Consider the following 11,548-nt stretch of genomic DNA (forward strand, 5'->3'; position numbering starts at 1 on the left):
GACCTTCGCAGGCCTATCAGCTGATTCAATTCATAGCCCTAGCAACTAGAATACATATAGCAGAAAAATAAAAACCATCTGATTTGTCTTTTACAGATTTTAAAAATAGAATTATTCTACTGATGCTTTCTGAGAGAATTGAGGCGACAAGGACTGACAGCCTTCAGCCATTTCAAGGGATATGGAACCCTTGGATCCCCACACAGGGCTCCTCTACCCTTTAGTATTATCACCCTAATGGTATCACTGTAATTTCATGGCTAGAGATCGGCGAATTTGTTAAAAAAAATTCGATTTGACCCGAATCGAATCAAACGAATCACGTTAAAAAACAGGCATTTCCTGGCTGCAGAGAGCCTTCGGTCTTCAAACAATGCTGTGTTTTAGTATGACACGCACATGACAGCCGCGGCTCTTAGAATCGCTTCACTCTTAAATTCCATGTGCACTCACATAGGCCAACTTCACCAAATAAGTGAAGCGGGAATGCAGCCTGACAAGGTAACATCTGTGCCAGCTCGAAGGGACCGAGCTGAGGGCCAAGATCCCACTATAACATCAAAGAGTGCACTCTTTTTACACTGACATCAGATGATTCCATAGATTACAACAGAACCTGTTCTGTTAAACGCCCCCCAAAAGAGTGCAGAGGATGTCGGCAGTAATTTTGCATTGACGTCACTGATCATTTTGCCCTTCTTTTCACGCGTCAGTGTCCTCTTTCAATCGGTCAATAATCCATCAGTATTGCTAAAGCCAAAAACAAACAGGAGTTGATCCAGACTAGAGATGAGCAGCAAATGGGATACTTGCATGTCCTCTGTGTTCTGTAACCACTCCTGCTTTTGGCTATCAATCCTGAAGCTTTTTATCCTTCTGACAGATGAAATGAAGGGGAAAACCAAACATAGAGGCAACGTCATAGAGTGATGGAGGGTGAAAACAGCATTATGGAAATCACAGGGTGTTCCAGGGAGACAGCGGTCAGTTGGCAGCAGCATGAGTAGGCTGCAGAGTGGCCCAATTACAAATTATGGAGGTGGCGGAAACATGGTAAGCCACAAAGTGGCACAATGATAAGAGTGTGGAGGTGACAGCAGCAGAAGCAGCAGCAGGAGCCCACAGGTGGCAGCAACATGGTGGTAGCAACAGGGATAGCCACTGAGTGGCACAATTATTTAGTGTGGAGGTGGCATCAGCAGCAGGATCCCACAGGTGGCAGCAACATGGTGGCAACAACAGAGAAAGCCACAGAGTGGCACAATTATATAGTGTGAAGGTGGCATCAGAAGCAGCAGGAGCCCGCAAAGTGGCACAATGATATAGTTTAAAGGTGGCATCAGAAGCAGCAGGAGCCTGCAGAGTGGAACAATGATATAGTGTGAAGGTGGCATCAGAAGCAGCAGCAGGAGCCTGTAGAGTGGCACAATGATATAGTGTGAAGGTGGCATCAGAAGCAGCAGGAGCCTGCAGAGTGGCACAATGATATAGTGTGAAGGTGGCATCAGAAGCAGCAGGAGCCTGCAGAGTGACACAATGATATAGTGTGAAGGTGGCATCAGAAGCAGCAGGTGCCTTCAGAGTGGCACAATGATATAGTGTGAAGGTGGCATCAGAAGCAGCAGCATCAGCAGGAGCCCGCAGAGTGGCACAATGATATAGCATGAAGGTGGCATCAGTAGCAGCAGGAGCCCACAGAGTGGCACAATGATATAGTATGTTGGTGGCATCAGAAACAGCAGTAGCCCGCAGAGTGGCACAATGATATAGTGTGAAGGTGGCATCAGAAGCAGCAAGAGCGGCACAATGATATAGAGTGTTGATGGCATCAGAAGCAGCAGCAGGAGCCCGCAGAGTGGCATAATGATATAGTGTGAAGGTGGCATCAGAAGCAGCAGCAGGAGCCCGCAGAGTGGCACAATGATATAGTGTGAAGGCGGCATAAGAAGCAGCAGGAGCCCGCAGAAAGGCACAATCATATAGTGTGAAGGTGGCATCAGAAGCAGCAGGAGCCCGCAGAGTGGCACCATGATATAGTGTGAAGGCGGCATCAGAAGCAGCAGCAGCAGGAGCCCGCACAGTGGCACAATGATATAGTGTGAAGGTGGCATCAGAAGCAGCAGGAGCCCGCAGAGTGGCACCAGGATATAGTGTGGAGGTGGTGGACAATTCCAGTCCCTGGTAAAGATGGTAGGAGGCAGATGGTGCAACTAGCAGCAGATGTGTGGCATCAGGCGGGTGGCAGCATCAGAATAGTAGCTGAGGCAGGTAGTTAGAACCCTGACTCATTTCTCAACGTTTGGAGGAGGCGTCATGGCTGATCTAATCTGATGCATTAGGCATTGGTGAGTTGAAATCCTGGCCGATCCAAGCCTGATTCATCTTCACAAAGGTCAGTCTCTGAACACTCGCTCTGATGCCACACTACTGGTCGGGCAGGACAGCTTCTCTACTGCAAACTCCGCAAGTTGGGCCCACGCATCAAGTTTGGCTGCCCAGTACTCCATGGGATGCTCTACCTCAGGTGGTAAAGTGCTGTCCAAGTAGGCCACCACCTGCTGGTGCAGGGTCTGCTTCATGTCCTGCTGCTGCTGGTGGCGGCTACCCTCCTCCCTAGGCGGGTGAAGGAAATTGCTCATTAAGGAATCCAGACTTAAGCGACTGTTGATGGAACTGCTACTGCCAATGACTGCCAGGAATCCCCCGGTCAGACCTGACAGAGGATGGACAATGGCGCACATAGGCAGCGGCCAACTGTGTGCTCAGTATTTCTCTATATTATGCCATTTGTTCCTTCCTCTCAGCAGCAGGAAAAAAGTCACCCATTTTGGAACGGTAGCGAGGGTCCAAGAGGGTGGAGAGCCAAAAGTCATCCCTATGCCGGATGTTGACTATTCGGCTGTCACTAGTTAGGCAAAGCAGCATGCTGCGGGCCATCTGCGCAAATGACTCTGACACCCGTCCTCCATATCCACTGTATACTGCCACGGTGCTTCTGGGTCATCTGCCTCGTATTCTACCTCCTCCGGATGCTCCTGTTCCTCCTCTCCTGTCACCTGAGTAGAAAAACCACAAATTGCACCAGACTCTGCTTGTGCTCCAATATCCTCCTCCTCCTCCTCCGATTCAGCCCCCGCCGGATTCATGTGGCCATGAGATGTAGTCTCCACTTCTCCAGTGCCCTGACCAGACAGATTTTACAGCATGAGTTCCAGGACATGAAGCAGTGGAATGACGTTATTCATCCCGCAGTCCCTCTTCAAAAGGCCTGAGCAAACGGCAGGTGTCAAGCATGAGCTGCCAGTGGTTGACATCAAAGTTACACAGGGGAGTACTACGGTCCGCTTGCAGAATCAAAAAATTATTAATGGCTTTTCTCTGTTCATGCAGGCGGTCTAACATATGGAGGCTGGAATTCCAACGGGTGGAAACATCGCATATCAGACAATGTTGGGGTAGGCCGTTCTGGCGCTGCAACTCAAGGAGGGTGTGCTTGGCTTTGTAAGAAAGTACATTTTCGAAGAAAAAAATGGGATGCATATATACAAAGTTAAACAAAATAGATTTTTATTATACAGCATATACAAAGACATACAGTTTAAAAACCATTAAAAGAGTCCTAATTCGGACATATATGGAAAAACAAAATCAGACAAAGGTATGGGACTTGTGTGTACGAATAGGTGTGACAAAAGTGACAAAGGTGTGCTTGAAATGCATATTATAAGAGATGCCCGTGCATGTATGACCAAGGCAATATGTATATAATGAATAACCGGTCGGTATAGCAAATGATACCTGTATGTGGTAGGTCTAAGTTTCCGGTCTCCATAGGTCTACATGATCAGGGTTAAATTAATCAACAATTGAATCAAGCACAATGTAGGCACATATCCAATAAATAAAAGACAAGTTTTTTTGGTCCCAACCTGCGTCTGAAGAGGGATGACCCGACGCGTGTCGCCTATCAAGTAGGCTTCATCAGGAGTGAATGGGTAATGGAGGAGGACTGCCCTATATACCCGCAACTGCTCGGCGTGCAGTTCCGGTTCAGATTATAGTGCATGCGCAGTGCGTTACTCATTGGCCGGAAGTGCGTCATCAGGAATTAATTGCCTGCTATATGGAACGCAAGCTGCGTCTCACCGGACTGAGACGAAATCGGCGCATGCGTAATGTATTGCACCCTGGTCGTTGGTGGCTTTGTAAGAATGGCTGAAGTGCATGCACAGTGTCCTGGCCATTTTTAGAATGTCTTGCAGATGGGTGTAAGATTTCAGGAACTTGTTGACTACCAGACTGAACACGTGCGCCATGCAGGGCGCATGGACCATCCCTCCTCGGTGCAGCGCGGACACCATGTTCCTCCTATTGTCTGTTCCCATGGTTCCAATTTTTAGTTGTTGCGGAGAAAGCCACACATTGATTTCTTCTTGCATGACGCGGAGCAGTTCCTACCCTGTGTGACTTTGTTCGCCCAGGCAAACCAGGTGTAGAACTGCGTGACACCGCTGTGCCCTGCACATGTGGTATGATGGAGCAGCACTTGTGGAGGCTGAGGTGGTGGTGGAGAAGGAGGAGGCGGACACTGTCGCAGGAGCAGCAGTTTGACAATGTGGAGGAGAAAGCGTCATCTCTTTTGAAGTTGTTGGTGTGGCTGGGTGGGAAGCACATTCACCCAGTGGACCGTAAAGGACAAATACTGGCCTTGACCATAATTACAGCTCCACACGTCCGCGCTGCCATGCACCTTGGAAGAAACTGATAAGCTCAAGGACTGGCCCACCTTCTGTTGTACATATTGGTGAAGGGCTGGCACAGCCTTTTTGGAAAAAAAATTGCGTCTTGGAACTCTCCACCTCGGTTCGGCACAAGTCATTAGTTCTCTGAAGGGTGCAGAGTCCACGACTTGGAAAGGGAGAGGCTGCAGTACCAACAACTTCGAAAAGAGCACGGTCAGCTTCTGCACCTTAGGATGGCTGGACCCATAGAGTTGTCTTTTTGTAATCGCCTCGCTCAATGACTGCTGGCACCATGCGTAGCGAGGAGCAGGAGCATCTGGACCAGGAGATGATGTCAAAGACAAACAGCTCCCCTCGGCAGAGGTGCTGGAGTCTTGACTTGATGAAACAGCATGTGTGCCACTAGGTGCTGCTGCTGTTGCTGCGCCTGCAGGATGGACCGCATCTGACACCCGTTTCTCCCAGGCATGTGTTGGCACAGGGCCGTGGTGCCAAGGTTAGCTCCCTGGCCACGCTTCACTTTCTGCCCCCAGATACGACATACACCCACGCTTGGCTCCTCTAGTGTCTTCACAAAAAAACTCCCACATCGCTTATTTTGGCCTGTGAATCGGGATTTGTACCCTGCGGACGTTTGGCTCCCATCCTCGCACTGCTGCCACCCTGCTGACTCACAGGATGCAGGATGGACCGCATCTGACACCCGTTTCTCCCAGGCATGTGTTGGCGCAGGGCAGTGGTGCCAATGTTAGCTCCCTGGCCACGCTTCACTTTCTGCTCGCAGATACGAAATACACCCACGCTTGGCTCCTCTGATGTCTTCACAAAAACTCCCACACCGCTTATTTGGGCCTGCAAATCGGGATTTTTACCCCGCGGACGTTTGTCTCCCGTCCTCGCACTGCTGCCACCCTGCTGACTCACAGCCACAGTAGCGACTTGCTGCCTGTTCCGCAAGCTGACACTCTCTTCGCCCGACGATGATGAATGCCCTGCTACACCCGGCTCCCAAGTGCGAGCGGCTACATCATCGTCAATTTGCGTTTCCCGGCCACTGCTACTCTCCTCACCGGTGTCAGTATGCACAGCATGCCTACTGCAGGAAGCAGCGGAAGTCTGCCCCACCTCTTCACTGCAAAGCAGATGCTGACTGTCCTCAAACACTTCGTCCTCGCTGAATAGTGGCGCTGAGCCCAGACCACCTAGTAGCTCTCTGGCTGTGGGAAAGGAACAGGACAGAGCCTGGTTGAGGACAGGTGAGGGCTGCTGACCTGCTCCTGGGCTATGCCAACTAATTGTTGTATAAGAGGAACCTATGGACTCTTGGCTGGGGTTGTCAGATGTTATATTTGAGGAATTGGATGACCTAGTCAACCATTCAACAACCTTTGGGTTGTTGATCAACACACTGCCACTAGATGACAATGGCAGTTCTGGCCGCACAGAGTCACCCCTGCTGCGACATCCCCTTACTGTGCTGCCACCTCTGCCTACTCCACCTGCCACCTTTCTGTCTGGTTTATAAACTACGTGGATTTGACACGTAAATCTGGCTGTAAACTAGAACCCCCAAAAGGTATTGCAATGTCCGTTATACAGATACCCCACAACTGAGTCTAATTTCATCGGAAATCACTGTATAAACTACGTGGATTTGACACGTAAATCTGGCTGTAAACTAGAGCCCCCAAAAGATATTGCAATGTGCGTTATACAGATACCCCACAACTGACAGTGTAATTTCGGCGAAAATCACTGTATAAACTACGTGTATTTGACACGTAAATCTGGCTGTAAACTAGAGCCACAATAAGGTATTGCAATGTGCGTTATACAGATACCCCACAACTGACAGTGTAATTTCAGCGAAAATCACTGTATAAACTATGTGAATTTCACACGTAAATATGGCTGTAAACTAGAGCCCCCAAAAGGTATGGCAATGTGCGTTATACAGATAACCCACAACTGACAGCTCACTACTGCAGATGCATGAATTTCAAACAGATTTTTTCCTATTCGATTTTGTCACTAAATATAACTGCTATTTGGGGTATATAGAACCCCTTAGAGAACAGCGAGGGATTGCAGCAAGAATCACACAGTACAATAGCAGCAGCTGGACGCTACAACATGAAGTGTGAAGTGCTGAGATAGAAAATGGCTGGGTTTTATAGGGCTGTTTAATACTATGTCACATGCCAGGTGCGGTGCATGGAGAGGGCTCACAGGCTGAGCCCTCTCCATAGCCGGTAAGTCTTTGCTGCATATTGCAGCAAAGGCTTACCGGTAACACCCACGATCGGTGCCAGCACCGATCGCGGGTGCTTTCCTGCTGATCACCGCCGGCGGCTTCAAAAAGATGGCGGTGACTCCATCTTTCTGAGGATCATCGCTCCCCATGACGTCAGCAGGGACCGGCGATCCGTCTCCATGAAGACCCGACGCTTCTTCGGGCTAACCTATTCATTACAATTTGCTATCAGCTTGTCATTTGGGGCATAAAGTGAAATACGTAAAATCCAAGCCCACAAGAATACGGCACAAATGTGTTTTTTTACCAATTTCATTGCATTTGGAATTTTTTTCCTGCTTCTCAGTACATGGCATGGAATATTAAATACCACCATTTTGAAGTGTCATTTGTTATGCAGAAAATAAGCCATAACACAGCTCTGTACATGGAAAATTCAAAAAGTTATAGATTTTTGAAGGTGGGGAGTTAAAAATGAAAACGCAAAAATGAAAAAGGGCTGCAGCAGGAAGGATTTGATGTAAGACGGGAAGGAAGTGAGTAGAGAAAGACACGGAATGCGCTGCTTCAGAGATCATAAAGTGTCCAGCAGATTTTTATAAGGGGGGTTTGCATTACTGAGCTATATAGATGTGAAGAAATCTTTGGAAAGACAAATATCTTATGCACAACCTGGAATAGCATTATGTTTTTATCATCCACATGTCTTCCTTATCTGGGGAACAATCATCTCTTTTTTGCGACCCAAAGAATAAAGTAGAGTTGTTATTTGGGGCACATAGTTAAAGCCGTCAAATCCAAGCCCACAAGAAAATGGGGCAAATGCGTTTTTTTCACCATTTTCACTGTATTTTGAATTTTTTCCTGCTTCCCAGTACACAGCATGGAATATTCAATACCATCACTATGAAGTGCAGAGCTCTTTACATGTAAAAATAAAAAAGTTATAGATTTTTGAAAATGGATCTTCACTGAAGATGGTTCCAAGTAGCCGAGTGAGCAGTTCAGCAGGCAAGACATGGGCTGATAAAAATAGAGACATTTTCTTTTGAAAAATCCTTAATTTCTCATTTACAAAACATACATCAATGGTATTTAGTCTTTAAGTTCCACAATATGCACATGCTGAGAATAATTGCAACTTTCTTCTTTAACTGTTATTCAAATATTCTATTTTGATCAATCTGAATATCAGTTTGGCATTTGCTCTCAAATTACCCAAACTATAGACAATTAACATGAGTACTTTACTCCTCAATTCTATCACTAAAAGCAGTTACAGTTCTGGAGCTTGATAGTCTTACCACTCCATTATGGTCAGGAGTAGAGAACATTTCAAGATTTCTCCTGTATCCAAAACAAAATTGGTGGCTTCACAATAGGCACCTTAGTGCCTGATGTCCAAAATAGTTCCTAAATGAATTTGGGTAGATGAGTGGAATAGATAACCAGAGTATAGGGTAAAAAAGTTCACCTGAACAGGCAAAAATCGAAGTTTGGCAAGGTGTTTGGTGTTTATATGGACCCACTTATTCTTATCAATGCTTTTATGGCTCTTAAAGAAAAAACCTTTTAACTTCATACTCTGTTGATCAAAGCTGTACATCTTTTGGAACCATTGCAGACATTGTGAACAAAAGTAAATCAGTCTCTGTTGTGAAGCAACGATTTGGGGTTTTGGATGCAGGAGGGATCTCCTCTACTTTTGACTATATTGGAGTGGTAATAATATCAACCTTCAGAACATTATCTGCTTTTAGTGGCTGAATTGAAGTGTAGAGCACTGATAAGGGGAACCACAAGCCTCATTTTTTACCATATGCGTGATCTTAAAACCCATAACATGACAATTGCATAGTTGCTTTCCTCATTTCTGTGAGTAGTATAAGTTTGCTATAATCCTTTAGTGAATTTTACTTGACTCCCTGCCAGGCTCCCATGCTGAGTCCCTGGGGCAGGAATTCAGGGATTTTAAATCAAACAGGCAACTACTCCTGGATCTTTTCATTAGCCCACACGCTAAAGTCCCCCTATCTGACATTATGGATGGGTGGCAGCTAGCTAGCAGATCTCCCTCCCTGGTTACTAGCTGCTGCCCATCCATGACATCAGAGGGTCGTGGACTAGGGAAAAGAACCAGGAGCATACATATGCTTCAATTTGAATTCCTGCCCCTTGGACTCAGCGTGGGAGCTTAGCAAGGAGCAGGTGAAATACAATATATAATTATAGTGAACATGACAAACATGACAAAAGCAACTATGCAAATGTCTTTGTATGGGCCTTTGAAACACTTGCATGGTGAAAAAAGGGGTATTGTGGTGACAGGTCCCTTTAAATAGTAGATTTTTTTTAGGACCATGGACAGAACATGTTGCTCTTTATGACAGTTGGCACAACCAAGTCAATTGTTATTATACATTCTAATGTTGCGCTTAAAATATATGTTAACAAATAATATAATACATTTAAACAATTTTGTAAGCATTACATAACAGGCAACAAAATTTTCTTAGTATATTCTTTCAAACAATAAATTTAAAATCCTTTACCATGCATTTCACAGTTGTGTGCAGTGGCAATTTCCATTTGTGTACAGCAGAAATTCACATAAAAGAGATTTTTCGATTAGAAGCTTCTTTGGTTTCTTTCTCAATAGAGCAAAAGGCTATCAATTACCCTTTCTAGAGTAGACAGTATAAAAATGATACAATGCAATAGCTGTGATTCGGTAGACGGTTATTATACTGGCCTCATATTCAATGGTAACATCTGATAAATGCTTCACAGCTCAGTCAACAAGTGTCACAGCTCTGCCTGAGATCATTACTACTAAGAGGGATATATATATATACATAAAATTAGAATCTTTCACATGAATTATCATCAGATTAAATTACATTAGTCTTTATGCTCTCTGGGAAATTCATCTGCTTTTTGAGATGTATATAATATATTTAATTGATCCTACAGCAAAGGCACAGAATTGTGATATCAATCATCCTGGTTATGTGGCATAAAATGCCTCCTTGTCCAGTATAAACAATGTAATCTATAGTGGATGAAGTGAGACATTATTGTCACTTGCTGTCTGTGTTATCCTCAGCAGCTTTCTTCACAGTGTTACATTTAGTATTCTATTACATTCAGCAGCCTGGTAGTGATCAACCTGTTGTATCTATCTGCCTGTCACTCACTATAATACAAAGCAGATTGACGCCATGTCGCTGTAATGATGAAAATGACAAAAACAAGACATGGGACCCCCAAATACCCTCTTTAATTACTAACCAGTATTAATAATGAAGCTCCCAGCTCTGCTAATACACGTGGGTCTTGCAGTGGGTGTGATCAATGGGAATTCAGAAATTGCACTTCTCTTTTCTGTTGTTTATGTCAGAAACGGTTTAAGAGAAAAAGAAAGTTTCAGAGATCATCCTTCCTTTAACATCACAAGATGAAATCCTTATCACAGTGAGTAGATAAGAAGACTGTAATATCCTCTCAAGCCACAGCTTCAAATGCTGCCTTATCAATATATGTGGGTAACCCCAGGGACCCTGGTGTCATTATCTCTTCTAGTAGAATGGTCAACAGAGTTATCTCCATCATCTCCTGGTCAGTCAGGAAAGCTGCTCTCATCACTGCTTCCCTGGTTCTGCTTGCAATAGCCCATGATTTATGGTGTTCTTCCTGGGGTAAGACTGAAGCGTGATGTTCCTTACATTCAGATGTTTTGATTTCTGGATGAATGAAGGAATCAGTGACCCAAGATGTAAAGTCCAGTAAGTGACTAAGAAGAGCAGGAGGTTGTGGCTGGCACTGCCAGACAAGCTGTTAAGAGCTCTGCTGCCAACTCATTCCATCCTGCAGGAGAAAAACCATGTAGCTGGGATTTTCCTTGTAGAATAAATCTACCGCCTGGATCTGCTGGAACATGCACTGGGAAGAATACAAGTGTCTTCAGTATAGTCCTTTAAGACATCTGACAGAATGAATTACAATTGAGAAATGCAGGCAAGGAAAGTGTTTTGCATGTCATTGAAATGCATGAGCACAAGTGAATGTATGCAGGGCGCAGCACACAAGATCTATCTGTCTCTATTGAACTCTTCTGAATGTGGAGCCCCGGCTGGGGAAGAATCAGGAGGAGGAGGGTGGGAGGTGCTGCCAGGGGATTCTCTCTGCCTGTGCATACAATAAGTCAGGAGACATTTTCCCTTAATAGGAATTTCAAAGCCTTTTCCAGTATTAAGTTGTCTGATTTCTCCGCCAGGAAGCTTAGAGGCTAGGTGAAGAGGCTACAGCTAATCTGCTGGTGCTGCATCCACTGGGCCAGGTCACTTGTCAACCTGCATGCAGCCTTCCCAGGCTATTCCCTATTCAGACAGTGTTGCCTCCTTGTCACTGGCTGCACGTCACTCTCCATTCACAAACACGTCCATAAGAACTAGGAGTTGTACACTTTTGTCAATCTACGGGCTTTACATTTTTATTATATATAGTATTGTGTATTTATCATATTTTCTATGCTCGTGTGTCTCACATAAAA

At 45.4% G+C, this 11,548-nt stretch overlaps 1 protein-coding gene across 2 annotated transcripts in view; it reads right to left on the reverse strand.

The window, feature by feature from the left end:
- Window positions 1-11,333, reverse strand: part of VWC2 (von Willebrand factor C domain containing 2) — a 388,287-nt gene extending 376,954 nt beyond the window's left edge. Inside the window, exon 1 of one of the 2 annotated variants that reach the window (XM_072153096.1) lies at window positions 10,288-11,333. The gene's annotated coding sequence lies outside the window, so the exon portion shown is untranslated. The remainder of the gene's footprint in view (window positions 1-10,287) is intronic. The other variant, XM_072153097.1, reaches the window with a different exon arrangement.
- Between the last annotated feature and the right edge of the window lie 215 nt (window positions 11,334-11,548).

The sequence above is a fragment of the Engystomops pustulosus genome, chromosome 5 (assembly GCF_040894005.1).
Source record: "Engystomops pustulosus chromosome 5, aEngPut4.maternal, whole genome shotgun sequence".
NCBI classification, from domain to species: Eukaryota; Metazoa; Chordata; class Amphibia; order Anura; family Leptodactylidae; genus Engystomops; species Engystomops pustulosus.